Source organism: Impatiens glandulifera, chromosome 6 (assembly GCF_907164915.1).
Source record: "Impatiens glandulifera chromosome 6, dImpGla2.1, whole genome shotgun sequence".
Taxonomy (NCBI): domain Eukaryota; kingdom Viridiplantae; phylum Streptophyta; class Magnoliopsida; order Ericales; family Balsaminaceae; genus Impatiens; species Impatiens glandulifera.
This window is the reverse complement of record NC_061867.1, coordinates 22068980-22083965: the sequence shown is the minus strand read 5'-3', so window position 1 is coordinate 22083965 and position 14986 is coordinate 22068980.

Sequence of the window (14986 nt, the reverse complement as noted above, 5' to 3'; positions counted from 1 at the left end):
CAAAGGTAACCAATTCTCTTTATCACCCGTTCACACGATTCCATATATCTTGCTGTCATTATGCAGTAAATAGAAACTTTGGTAAATGAGAAACCTGTTGTTCAATTATGATTACATTTTTTTTAAAACGTTATATTTTAAATTATTTTTTGATACAACACTAAGGTCGCATTTATTATAGATAATTACAAAGTAACAATCACGGGAAATTCCATTGGCAGCTCAAAATGCATTTGGTTTAAACGCATTGAGGCATTTGTTAGCCTAATTACGTGTTCAAACAAAAACACCTACAATAACAATAATATCAAAAAGAAATGTTAATATATTTAAATAATAAACATTATATTTAAAAAATATAAAAAATAACTTAACATAAAAAATGGAATACAAGCTCCCGTAGTCGTAGTTGAATCAATTTTCGTCTTCAAATGACGAACATGATTCATTGATTGAGCCAATAAAAGCGGCTTCCCAAGCAAAGTTTTTTTATTTCATCAATGTTTCTCAAAAGGCCGAGAAACATGGATGAAACACCGGAGGGATTCATCGATGGACATATAAGACATCTTATTATGTGCAACACATAGGTGCGCACATATATGTCAATATCCTCCGAATCCATGGGGATATTCTGTAGGTTTTCTCTCAACCCTTTCAATGATATTTCAATGCCACTACGGTCTGAAATATAGCGTTTGTCGCTCAATAACTCGTAACATAATCTTTTAGTTTCTTCTCTTTCAAAATTTTTCCCAGTGACAGCTTCGCCATCAATGCGAAGACCCATAATTCTCAAACGTCCTCTAAGGTAGGAACATTGTTTTATTGTCGGAGGTAGTCGTATAATGCCCACCTTAGAGGACGTTTTGAGAATTATGGGTCTTCACATTGATGGCGAAGCTGTCTTTGGAAAAGAAAAAACTGAAAAATTATGTTATGAGTTATTGGGCGACAGCTATTATATTTCAGGTCGTAGTGACACTGAAATATTATTGAAGGGGTTAAGAGAAACCTACAAAATATCCACATTGATTTGGAGTTATTGCGGTCTATGTGTTGCAAATAATAATAGGATGTTTTATATGTCCATCGATGAATCCCTCCGGTGTTTCATCCATGTTTCTCGACCTTTTGAGAAACATTGATGAAATAAAAAACTTTGCTTGGGGAGCCGTTTTCTTGACTCAATCAATGAATCATGTTCGTCATTTGAAGACGAAAATTGATTCGACTACAACTACGAGAGTTTGTATTCCATTTTTTATGATAAGTTAATTTTTATATTTTTTAAATATAATGTTTATTGTTTAAATATACTAACATTTTTTTTATATTATTTTTATTGTATGTGTTTTTTTTGAATACGTAAATGAGCTAACAAATGATTCAATGCGTTTAAATCAAATGCATTTTGAGCGGACAATGGAATTTCCCCCTACTTGTATCTTGGTCATCTCTTTTGATTAATAAGAGCAAGAACAATCACCGTTACTTTGTAATTTTCTTAAAATGTTATAAACTTTTTGTACAGATAATTAACGCTCAAATAACCGCACATACAAAATAAAAAATTTACACAAAAGCTTGAAAATTAAAAATTGTGAATATGATTTCATTTAATTTTTTTCAGTCTTTTTTTTCTCTTATATTTATTGTCTTAGTTGGCTATTTATAGTGGTCTTAATTCTTCTGTCTCACGATGAATTTTAACATATTGAGAATATTTTTGGAATGTATAGTAGTAAATATTACTATTAGTTTGACCGTGGCTTCTCTCATTTTTTTTTGTTCACTTCTATTTTTCTTAATCTCTACAAAATTATAAAATAAATCAAAATTAATATATATTTATTTTATTTACCTTATTTATTTGCACAAATAAACTAACATTAATATATATATATAAATTTTAGCATTTTTTTTTAATTTTACTTGCGCATATAAGTTAAAATAATATTTTTAATAATAAATTAAATCATTGAGTACTAGTATGGAGATAATTTATGCTTAACGCAATTTCGATACATCTAGCGGCATACTTGGCGAACTTCTCATGTTCGACTTGTTTGACATGTTTCAAGTCCTGTTTTGGGTTGTATAAGCTCGGGTGCATGATAAATCTGCATATGAATTCCTCAATTAAGTCATCTACTATTTCAAATTGTGTCGCATTGTTTATCAAGTACCATGTGAGGGAAATATCATCGAGATATCTTTGAAAGATCTGGAGTGAAGTTACAGTTTAACATCAAAGGGATCATGGATGAGAGATAACCATTTATGAAGAATGACGAAGAATGACAGATCACTCTTACAAATATACATCTTAATCTTAAGCAATGTAAAATCATTTGGGATTGTGGCTTTTTCGACGTTTCTAATCCACTTTCTAATCGTCATATGTCTTAACATTCTTTCCTTTCATTATTTTATGGAAATCGACTTTTATCTTCCCCTGTGTAGTCTCAAGCTGAATAATATTTTCTTTTTGCGGTGTAAGAGGTCTGTTTATTGAACCAGCATATCTCTCTCCATAAATCGAATTTTCTTTTCCTTCAGGTTGTCCCCTTTTTTAGTTCTTGTAATCGGGCCTCTTCTTTAGTTGACAAACGGTTCACCATCTAAATCAGAATCATTATAGTACGTGACTTCCTTGATGACAGGTTCGACATTAGGTATAGGTGGATTAGAAAAGTTATGAATTTGGAGTTCGTGTAAGTTTGGAGAGGGGGTTCTGGTTCGTTCATAGATGTGCTTGCATGATCTTAAGCTGAGTTGGTGGTTAGGAGCGCCATTTGCTTGGACATTTGGACGATCATCTCCTTAAGGTCTATGAATTCGACTCTTATAACAACTTCGTTTTCTCTTGGTTGTTCCTCTATTTCAATGCTTGTAAATCACCTTGTTCTTAGATCACTCTTTCGTGCAACCATGGTTAACCTGCGAGTCTGTTGGGTCAGCTCATTTAGAAGTTGGGCCTGACAAATTCATAAAGCCCATTAGGGGGGAAATTTGATGAAATGGCCCTCATAAGTGCCTTAATTCCAAAAAAGACCCGCGCCTACTAATGTTTGCAAAATGGGCCTTTTTGCCCTGCGAAATGTCCATTTTACCCCTGTAATTGCACTTACTCGAATTACACTTACGCGTAATACACTTACGCGTAATACACTTACGCGAATTACACTTACGCGATTTACACTTACGCGATTTACACTTACGCGAATTATACTTACGCGAATTACACTTACGCGTAATATGTAATATGCGTACATTGAAAGACGCATATTACATATACGCGCATTATGTAATATGCGTCTTTCATACTATATAAATCGCCTAATTTTGATCCTCATTTTAAATCTCCAATTTTTAGGGTTCCGACTCTCTCTCAAACCCTATCCCCTTCGATCCCGCTGCTCCTCTAAGGTAAGACATTCTCGTCTCAATGCATTCTTATGTATTTTAGGGTTTTGAATATTATCCAAGTGCTATTATGTTGGATGAGGATTTAGGATTTTAAGTAAATCTTACAAGTTTATCTATATAAATGACAATCAACAACACATGGGTTTGTACTTCATTGATCTATGGAAGCAGAAGTTAAACATTTCGACGGATATGGAAATTGAAGAGGAGAATTCGACGGAGCTTAACACTCTCATTATCGGTAGAGGATTCGCTAGCGTAGGCAGATTGATGGATGGAGTAGGCAGAAAGTCAGATTGGACGATGAACCATGAATTCAATGCTCATTTATATTAAAAACATGCTATTTCATTTTGTCTTCCATCTTCCATTGATGATGAACCTATTCCTATTTTGATCTTCTAGAAGGTGCATCCATATATTTTCTACCAAATTTTCCTTTTGCTGCAATGAAGTAAATAACTTAACATATGGATTAATTACTATGATACACATTTTCCATTTCCTGGTTTTTTGAAATAAACATAATTTTCAATTTGTTTGAACATTATTTTCCATTATTGCAGGAGATTCTTGATGGAATTGAGTTTGCTAAGGGTGACTCCAAATCAACTTGGGGTTCTATGCGTGCAGCAATGGGGCACCCATAACCTTTTGACTTGAAGACTTTGGGAATGAAGACTTTGTTACTATTCAATGATATTTTTTATTGAAAAAGATCCATATTTTATGAATAGTAATAAAATATGTTAGTATTCAATGATCTGCGAATGTGAAACCATCAAATGGCAAAATTCTGAAATGAAATGCATAATCTATTTGAAATTGCGAAAACTTATGTTGTTTCAGGGAATTACCTCCAGTTCTATTCTGCCATAAAACACGCCTATTCAGACATCCAGATAATGACAATCTGTGACGGTTCTTCTCAACCATTGGATCATCCAGATGATTTTTATGATTTTCATGTAAGATAAGTAATTTTGTATAGATTAGAATTTGAACTGAATATTCTTACAATCTTCCTTTCTGTTATTAAATTTTTTGTTAATAGATTGATTTTCTCAACAAATTTATAACAATGCAGATGATGTCTTCTCTAAGACTTATAAGTTTGATCAAACATCACGAAATGGCCCAAAGGTACGCGCTAAATCTTGTCTTATATTTACTTAATTCCATAAATATATATTAACAAAAAGATAACTATTGCAAGAAACATTTAGATGATTCTGAGGCCGACTCTATTATTTCAGGCTTTCGTTAGTGAATACGCTGTGACAGGAAAAGATGTTGGTCAAGGAAGCCTTCTAGCAGCATTAGCTGAAGCTGGATTCCTTATTGGTGTAGAAAAGAATAGTTTTTTTTATATATAATTCTAAAATAAGATCATTAAAAGCTTGCCTATAGATGATAATACTTGGTTATATGTAAATATAGTTTTTTTCCACTGATATGCAAAAAATGAACAAGGAGGCAATTATATATCTTCTTTGCTTTTTCGGATTTTTAACCTTTCTTTGCTCGCCTTTGATACTTGAATGCAATGATGTTGTGTCAATAGTCAGTTATGCACCTCTGTTTGTTAACTCCAATGATAAAAGGTGCAGGTGCATATGTTTTATTTGACTCTTGTCTACTATAATACTATTACACTAATGATGGTGTTTATATCAAAGTGATACTCTATTTTTTTATATGATCCCAATGAAGAGTCAACATATTTTGTGAACGTGGTACATAATGGAACACATAATCTGGAACAGCAGATTTAAGGAGAATTTCACCCATATATAAGTTCGTTGCAATGTGCAGTTGGCTCCAATCCAGAGTGTGTTTGATAACATAGACACGAAAATAGATGTAACGATCTCCCCGCATTCGTTTACGTGTTTAGACTTGACAATTGATCAGTTTAACCATCTGCATACAATATCAGACAACGCCACTACAGTCAATGCTTTCAACATGAGAAAGACTCAATCTATCTTACTTGAAATACAGTAATAAAATTGTGGGGATGTATAACTATGATCACTACAAAGTAGTTAATTAATTATATATATGTTTGACTTCTTTATTATTGATTGTGCCTCTTGGACTGCACTGCACAGATGCATGTTTATTTTATTCTATGGCTGTTGTTTATGTTTGAATTTGAGAAAAACATCTCTTACTAATTTAAGGGTCAAAATTAATCTGGTTTCTTTTAGTACTTGCACTTAAAAGGCAAAAAATATGTAGAAATGATCTCAAACCAGTCATTCTGGGAAATATAAAGGCAAACAAGAAAATAGAATTAAGCCACAAGCTTAAAGAAAAGATATCACTGTCATAGTAATATTTTTAACAAAAGATCACAAACCAGATGACCATTATCTCACATTATGATTGTCTAATGTAACATTTTTAACAATGTTATTATTACAAATATCATATGACAGAAATTACTTGGTCGGTCGGTGTCTTATGAGTTCACAAGTTCACACAGCTAATAAGTAACTTCATAAAGTCTTAGCCTGATGGCCAGTTCATTTGACGTCCCCCAAGGAGATGGACATGAAGGTGTTGATTTACATTCTGCTAGTCCATCATTAATCACAACTCTAAAGCCATCTTCAAGGCCTTCCTGCTTGACAACAATTTTGGCAGTGCACATTAGTCGGCCAAAAATCTCACAGTGCCTCTCCTCAGCCTGACAATAATATTAAGCAGCTATCTATTAGTTTTTCATAGACTTCTGTTATTATGCAGCTTTCCATCTAGAAGGGTTAAGGTTTCGAACAAAATCCTTTTTTCTTATATAAAAATACAATTTTTTAGCTTTCTTGTCCTGCTGTGTTCCATATTTGCAGGGATTGATTACTATACTAAGAATATTGAGAAATTAAATATATAACAACTTGTGTAATGAAAATTGGAAGTAGAAGTGAGACATTTAGTCCATCACCAAACTGACATTTCCATGTTCAACTTATTAAAGAATGAAAAATGAATATAAATTATCATCTAGCCATTATATCAAGTATATATGACCATATTGGCATATTCAACATAAACATTTTGTTCATTGCAAATCATTAGGTGTTTGAATCTCGTTGTTAAACCCTAAAGAAAATGACACAAAATTTAACCTCATTATCATTTTGTGACCACCAAATACATTTTTTTAATGTGTTTAAGGATCTTGAAAAAAAGAATCTAGTGCTGACATTACATACCAATTAAATAATCCAATCAAAATCTAATAGTGAAGAAAGCTGACCTGCAAAGTGAAGGCTCTGTCTTCAAACTTTAAATTGCTGAACTTCTTTACTAAGGAAATCAGCTCCAATGGTAGCCTTATACTGATTGCTAAACTTACGATTCACATACTTACAGAGTCGAAGCAATAAATAAAACACTAGACAAAGAAATACATCAAAGAACTTCAACAAAAGAAATCATTATCAGAATGTAGGGTACCACATGATTCTTATTGATTCATCAATGACGTCTTCCCGACCTACCAGAAGAAGATGAAAAATATATCCATGTCAGCAAATCAAAACCTCGAACCTAATGATAATGTCAGCATGTTTTGACCAAATTCAGAAAATAATGTTTCAGATCTACGAGCAGCCAACATGATATCTCAAGTAAATGATTCGAATAACAACATATTTCAAGTCAAAAGGTTATGGGTGCCCCATTACTGCACGCATAGAACCCCAGGTTGATTTGGAGTCACCCCTAGCAAACTCAATTCCATCAAGAATCTCCTGCAATAATAGAAAATAATGTTCAAACAAACTAAAAATTATATTTATTTCAAAAAACCAGAAAATGGAAAATGTGTACCATAGTAATTAATCCATATGTTAAGTTATTTACTTAATTGCAGCAAAAGGAAAATTTGCAGAAAATATATGGATGCACCTTCTAAAAGATCAAAATAGGAATAGGTTCGTCATCAATGGAAGATGGAAGACAAAATGAAAGAGCATGTTTTTAATATAAATGAGCATTGAATTCATGGTTCATCGTCCAATCTGACTTTCTGCCTACTCCATCCATCAATGTGCCTACGCTAGCGAATCCTCTACCGATGTTGAGAGTGTTAAGCTCCGTCGGATTCTCCTCTTCAATTTCCATATCCGTCAAAATGTTTAACTTCTACTTTCATAGATCAATGAAGTACAAACCCATGTGTTGTTGATTGTCATTTACATAGATAAATTTGTAAGATTTACTTAAAATCCTAAATCCTCATCCAACATAATAGCACTTGGATAATATTCAAAATCCTAGAATACATAAGAAGGCATTGAGACGAGAATGTCTTACCTTAGCGGAGCAGCGGGATCGAAGGAGATCGAAGGAGATAGGGTTTGACAGAGAGTCGAAACCCTAAAAATTGGAGATTTAAAATGAGGGTCAAAATTAGGCGCTTTATATAGTATGAAAGACGCATATTACATAATGCACGTATATGTAATATGCGTTTTTCAATGTACGCATATTACATATTACGCGTAAGTGTAATTCGCGTAAGTGTAATACGCGTAAGTGTAATTCGCGTAAGTGTAATTCGCGTAAGTGTATTACGCGTAAGTGTAATTCGAGTAAGTGCAATTACAGGGATAAAATGGACATTTCGCAAGTCAAAAAGGCCCATTTTGCAAACATTAGCGGACACGGGCCTTTTTTGGAATTAAGCCACTTATGAGGGCCATTTCATCAAATTTCCCCATTAGGGCATATTTAATAAAAAAAAACAACAAATAGTTTTTGTTCTCTCTCCATCTTCTAACAGTTCTTCCTCCATTGAAGCAGCAAGTCATCAATTGAATTGAAGCAGTAGGATCTTCTTCTAATTTCTTCTCCATTTGGTTAGCCATCTTAATGATGATGATAATGTATGTGAATGACAAGTTAGGATGAGGATAATTGATAATTTTGATTAGATTACCTCTAGACTTGTATTGAACAACATTGTATACCCATTTGATATAGTGGATGATTTAAGTGGCCGAAGTGTCCCGTGGTTTTTTACCTAATTTAGGTTTTTTACGTAAAATCTTGGTGTCTTGCTCTCTGTTTCTTTGATTTCTTGATTGTTTGATGCTCAATTGAATTGACTGCCTATTTGATTACACAAAAGGGGAAAAAGAATTGTTAGGCCTTTGTTGTAGCTTGTCTATTTTTGGATTGCTAAACATGTTCTATTATTCGATTTCTACAACAAGTGGTATCAGAGCTGAGTTCGTTTGGTGGTGATTTTCTTATAATTCAAATGGAAGAATCGTTGAGTAGTAATGACACGATGATCAAACTCACAGCTACCAATTACACAATCTGGAAGTCACGGATGGAGGACTTATTGTGTAAGTATGATTATGAAGACACTATTTTGGGTGATAAAGGCAAACCAGAGACTATGACAGATGTAGATTGGAAGAAGCTAAACAGAAAGGCAGTTGATAAAATCAGGCAATGAGTTGACAACAGTGTGTATCAGCATGTAGCTACTGAGGTTAATGCTCATAAAGTGTGGACTATGTTGAGTGAGCTATATGAGAAGAACAACACTCAAAATAGAGCATTTCTATTTAGGAATTTACTCGTTGAAATATCAAGATGGGTCTTCTATGTCCGAGCATCTAAATGCTTTTCAGGGGATTCTAAATGAGTTGGCTGCAATAAGAATGAAATTTGATGATGAGCTTCATGCTATGTGTTTGATTAATTCTCTACCTTGCCTGATAGTTGGGAGACACTTGTGGTTTCAATTACCAATTATGTTCCACAAGATAAGCTCACTTTGAAAATGATGAAAGAGAGCGTGCTGAATGAAGAGGCTAGAAGAAAAGAACAGAGCTTCTCGACACCAAGTCAGGTGTTCGTGACTGAGAAAAGTGGTAGAAGTAAAAGTAAACTCCAAAAAAACGCAGTGGCAGTTCAGACAGGTCACGGGGAACATCCAGCTCGAGAAAAAAAAAATACATGTTATCATTGTGGCAAGCCAGGACACAAGAAGTATCAGTGCAGATCTTTAAAGTGGGAACAAAAGAAGAATAAGCAAGATGAAGTAGTAAGGTTGTAGATGTGGGTTGTAACGACATCGATATTGTTTACGACAATGATAGTATCAACCTTGTTTCTCAAGATACACAATGGGTGATAGACTCGAGTGCTTCTTATCATGTCACCAATCGTTGTGATATATTTGCTTCTTACACTAGTGGACAGTTTGGTTCAGTCACGTTGGGAAACCATTTTACGTGTAAGATTGTTGGAAAAGGAGATGTCTGTTTGGATACTAACACTTCGTGCAAGCTACTTTTGAAGAATGTTCGACATGTTCCCAATAATCGGATGAATTTAATCTCTACTGGTATTCTTGATGATGAGGGCTATCATAGTTACTTTGGTGAAAGAAAATAGAAACTCACTAAGGGGTCTTTGGTATAGTTAAAGGAAAAAGGTCGGTTCTCTTTATGTGACAGAGACTAAGTCTTACGGGGGAGAAGCAAATGCAATTAATGATTGTTCAGCACAACTTTTGCATAAGCGACTTGGTCACTTAAGTCAAAATGACATGCAAGTTCTCTCCAAGACAATCGATCTTCAAGGCTTAAAGTCCACAGATTTAAAGATATGCAAAGATTGCTTAGTTGGTAAGCAACATAGAGTTTCCTTCAAAAGTTTTTCTCCATCTAGAAAGCCCAATATCCTAGATATGGTTCACACAGACATATGTTTTATGGATTCCTTGACTTTATGAGGTGCTCATTATTATATCACTTTTATCGATGATTGTTCAAGGAATGTGTGGACATATTGTTTGAAGACTAAGGATCAAGCATTGAATTACTTCAAGTTGTTTCATGCTGAAGTGGAGAGAGAAACTGAGAAGAAGTTGAAATGCGTTCGTTCGGACAATGGTGGCGAATATAGAGGGCCATTTGTGGAATATTGTAAAAGTCATGGGATCAAGCTTTTAAAGACTGCCAAAAACACCTCAACAAAATGGAGTCGCAGAGAGGATGAACAGGTCTATCAATGAGAGAATTTTGTGTATATTGTCACATGCTAAGTTGTCAAAATCCTTTTAGGGAGAGGCAATGAAGACATCGGTTGATCTGATAAATCTTTCACCCTCAAGTTCTTTAGATGGCGACGTTCTAGAAAGAGTTTGGAGAGGTAAAGACGTCTCTTATGATCACTTGAGAGTTTTTAGTTGTAAAGTGTTTGTTCATGTTCCTCGAGATGAGAGAGTTAAGCTTGATAGCAAAACGAGACAGTGTATCTTTATTGGGTATGGCCACGGAGAATTTGGGTACCGATGTTGGGATCCGGTTAACAAGAAACTCATTAGAAGTAGAGATGTTGTATATTTTGAAGATCAGACCATTGAAGACTTTGAGAAAATAATTGCCTGACAATGGTAGGATTCGTACACCACAATCACAACCCAATGTTGTGGAAAATGTCCAAATTGAGGTTGATGAGACTCCTCTAGTTGATGTTGAGCCAACAGAGGAAGCTGAACAAGATGATGATAGTTCTCTAGAGCCACCTGATGATCAACATATTAGAAGATCTAGTAGGCAGCGACAACCTTCTAGTAGGTATCCTCCCAAGGAGTATGTGATGTTGACTGACGAGGGAGAACCAGAAACCTATCAAGAAGTATTGTCTCATGAAAACAAGAACAAGTGGTCGGTGGCAATGCAATAAGAGATAAATTCTTTACAAGAGAACGGGACTTATGACTTGGTGAAACTTTTGAAAGGAAAGAAGACTTTGAAGAACAAGTGGGTATTCAAGTTAAAGCATCAAGAGAATAGCTCACAACCTCGATACAAAGCAAGACTGGTTGTGAAGGGCTTTGGACAGAAAAAGGGGATTGATTTTGAAGAGATCTTCTCACCGGTTGTGAAGAGGTCATCCATCAGAGCTGTGTTAGCATTAGCTGCTAGTCAAGATTTGGAAATTGAACAACTAGATGTGAAGACTGCATTTCTTCATGGTGACTTGGAGGAAGAGATATATATGGAACAACCTGAGGGTTTCAAAGTTAAAGGCAAAGAAGATCTTATCTGCAGGTTGAGGAAAAACTTGTATGGGCTCAAGCAAGCGCCTAAACAATGGTATAGGAAATTTGACTCCTTCATGGAAGTAAATGGGTACAGTAAGACTACTTCTGATCATTGTGTTTTCATCAAAAGATACGGTGTTGATGATTATGTTATTCTTCTGCTCTATGTTGATGATATACTAATTGTTGGACAAAATATTGTGAAAATTGAGAAACTCAAAAGGGAGTTGAACAAGTCTTTTGCGATGAAGGATTTGGGTTCAGTGAATCAGATCCTAGGCATGGAAATCACAAGAGACAGAAAGAACATAATACTTTGGCTATCACAGGAGAAGTACATTGAGAAGGTACTTGGGAGGTTTGCAATGAAAAATGCAAAACCGGTTTCAGTTCCACTTGTAGGTCATTTCAAGTTGAGTTCTAAACAATGTCCTACAAGTGAGAAAGAGAAAGATGATATGAAGAATATACTTTACGCCTCCGCAGTTAGTAGTCTTATGTATTCCATGGTATGAACCAGACCGGATATAGTACACGCGGTTGGTGTTGTTAGTCGGTACCTCTCCAATCCGGGAGAAGAACACTAGTTGGCTGTTAAGTGGATTCTCAGATATCTTCGAGGCTCTTCGAAAGCACGTTTATGCTTCGGAAGTGATACTCCTATTTTGGAAGGTTTTACAGATTCTGATATGGCGGGTGATGTTGATTCAAGAAAATCTGTATCAGTTTTTTTGGTTACCTTTGCAGGCTGTTTCGTGGCAGTTAAGGTTACAAAAGTGTGTTGTTTTGTCTACTACAGAAGCTGAGTATATTGCAGCTACTGAGGCATGTAAAAAAGTGCTATGGATTAAGAAGTTCCTACAAGAGTTGGGTCAAAAGCAAGAGAAATTCACTTTATTTTGCGACAATCAAAGTGTCATTCATCTCTCAAAGAATTCAGCTTTTCATTCGAGATCCAAACACATCGACGTGAGATATCATTGGATACATGATGTGCTTGAGGCAAAAGAGATGAATTTGGAGAAGATTCATACAAGTGAGAATGGTGCCGATATGTTTACGAAGTCATTGCCTAAAGACAAGTTTGAAAATTGTCGGGAGAGAGCGGGTTTATTGGAGCCCGCGAAGTTGCGCTGACGGGGAGATTTGTTGGGTCAACTCATTTGGAAGTTGGGCCTGACAAATTAATAAAGTCCATTGGGGTATATTTAATCAAAAGAAAAAAAACAACAGATAGTTTTTGCTCTCTCTCCCTCTTCCAGCAGTTCTTCCTCCATTGAAGCAGCAAGTCATCCATTGAATTGAAGCAGCAAGTTCTTCTTCTAATTTCTTCTCCATTTGGTTAGCCATCTTAGTGATGATGATAATGTATATGAATGACAAGTTAGATGAGGTTAATTGATAATTTTGATTAGATTACCTCTAAGCTTGTATTGAACAACATTGTATACCCATTTGATATAGTGGATGATTTAAGTGGCCGAAGAGTCCCGTGGTTTTACCTAATTTGGGGTTTCCACGTAAAATCTTGGTGCCTTGCTCTCTGTTTCTTTGATTGTTAGATTGTTTGATGCTCAATTGAATTGACTGCCTATTTGATTATACAAAAAGGGAAAAAGAATTGTTAGGCCTTTGTTGTAGCTTGTCTATTTTTGGATTGCTAAATATGTGTTATTATTCGATTTCTACAACATTAAGTAAGGTTGAGAAAAGAAATATTGTTTGTCACGTGATAAGCCATATCATCATTGATGCACATATGTGTTTCTAAAGGGAAATGTACGTCTACTTTCTATTCGACATTTATGCAAAAATGATAGATTGTATTAAATGTAAGGGTTAATGTCAAAACACACAATCAAATGATTATAAACATTCCCACACCCTCTTCCTCACATTTACATTTTATACTCAACTCTTTTTTCAAGGATAAGTGAAGGAATAACGTCAAATACATTACAAAATGACATAAAGGTGAATCTAAACTACACCCGATCTCGAATTTTGTCGTTTGCTTGTACTTGTCTTCTTTTGAGCTTGCTCCGCCTCTTTCATAGCATCGCCCAAATAATTGATCCTCTTCTTGGATACCTTTACTACTTTTGTTTGGCTACATTTTTCGAAGTGTGAGACGTACATCTTGTAGTCGAACTTTCCATCTCTAGTCAAGACATTCATTTCGAAGGGAGGCATCATATTTTGGCCAAATTTCCTAAACAAAGCAAGGTGTAATATGATATAGTGGACTCAAATTCAAAGAGCATGATTAAGGGATTGTCATCCATCATGTGTGCCATCTCTGATATGCGATACCAAGGCATGGTATGTCATATAGGGATGCCATTCTTGATCGTTGGCTTCGGGTTTGTCAAGTTCAACATATCTCCTCGGGTTATGGTGTTGAACCTGAAATATATTGGTAAAGGAAGAATCATCTTGAGATTATCGAGATCAACCATATGTTGAGGACCAATTGTGCACCTCTCATTGACATAGCATTGAGTTGATTAGGCTCGTTTAAGCCCAAAAGTGTCTCAGCTAGTATAAGCCCAGATGGGTCTTTGCTTCCCTCTTCCATGTGGTACGCCGTCTCAAGTATTTTGGATGATGGTTATCCGTTGGATGGAGCTAAAAAGAAGTGGGCTAAAAGGATCGTAATTATCATGAGGTTCAACTTTGCTAACCTAGGTATAACTCCGTCTTGAACCACCAATGCGTGCCATTTCTTGAAATTGATGACACTTATCTTGACCAAGTTATCCGATGTAGTATTTGTGTAATCAAAATCCTCCTAGAGAACCTTCCTCAACGAAATGGATTCCGTTAATGGCTTAAGGTGTAAGATTTTGATCTCCTAATCATAAAAATTGCTTGGTATTCCTTCAAAGTGGGATATATTAGTCTTTCCCCAATGTGAAAGGTTCTCGTAACAAGATTCCACATTTTGTACAGGTGACTCATCAGCCTCTCATTGACCTTAGCTCCAATAAACTTAAGTGTTCTTGTCTAACCTAAATATCCCAAAGTTAAGAGGGTGATTGTCATAATCCGCAATCAAAATGGCCAACTCTCATTCGTCTAACATAGTCATACCTACAAAATAATCATGGGAGGATCTTACTCTATTTAAGAGGTTTAATGAATGTTCCTTTATAGTTAGGAAAGACTAAATATGGAGTAATCAATTATGTCTACTCTAATTATGCGGTAATCTTGACAAAATATGATCTCTCATAGGTTTTGTTGTACATTAGTGATTGTGCGATTAGTGGAAGGATATTGTTACCTAATCGCATATTAAAAAATCATAATAAATATGCACTCTTTATAAGAGTGAGGCTAATAAACTATATATATCTTTATGGGTATCTTTTGAGTTTGGAATGTGGTGATAGAGTGGTTTTTTCGGGGATATTTGTAGTCTATTTTCCTCACGGATAACGGTACTCGTGTTTGGGGCATTACACGTGG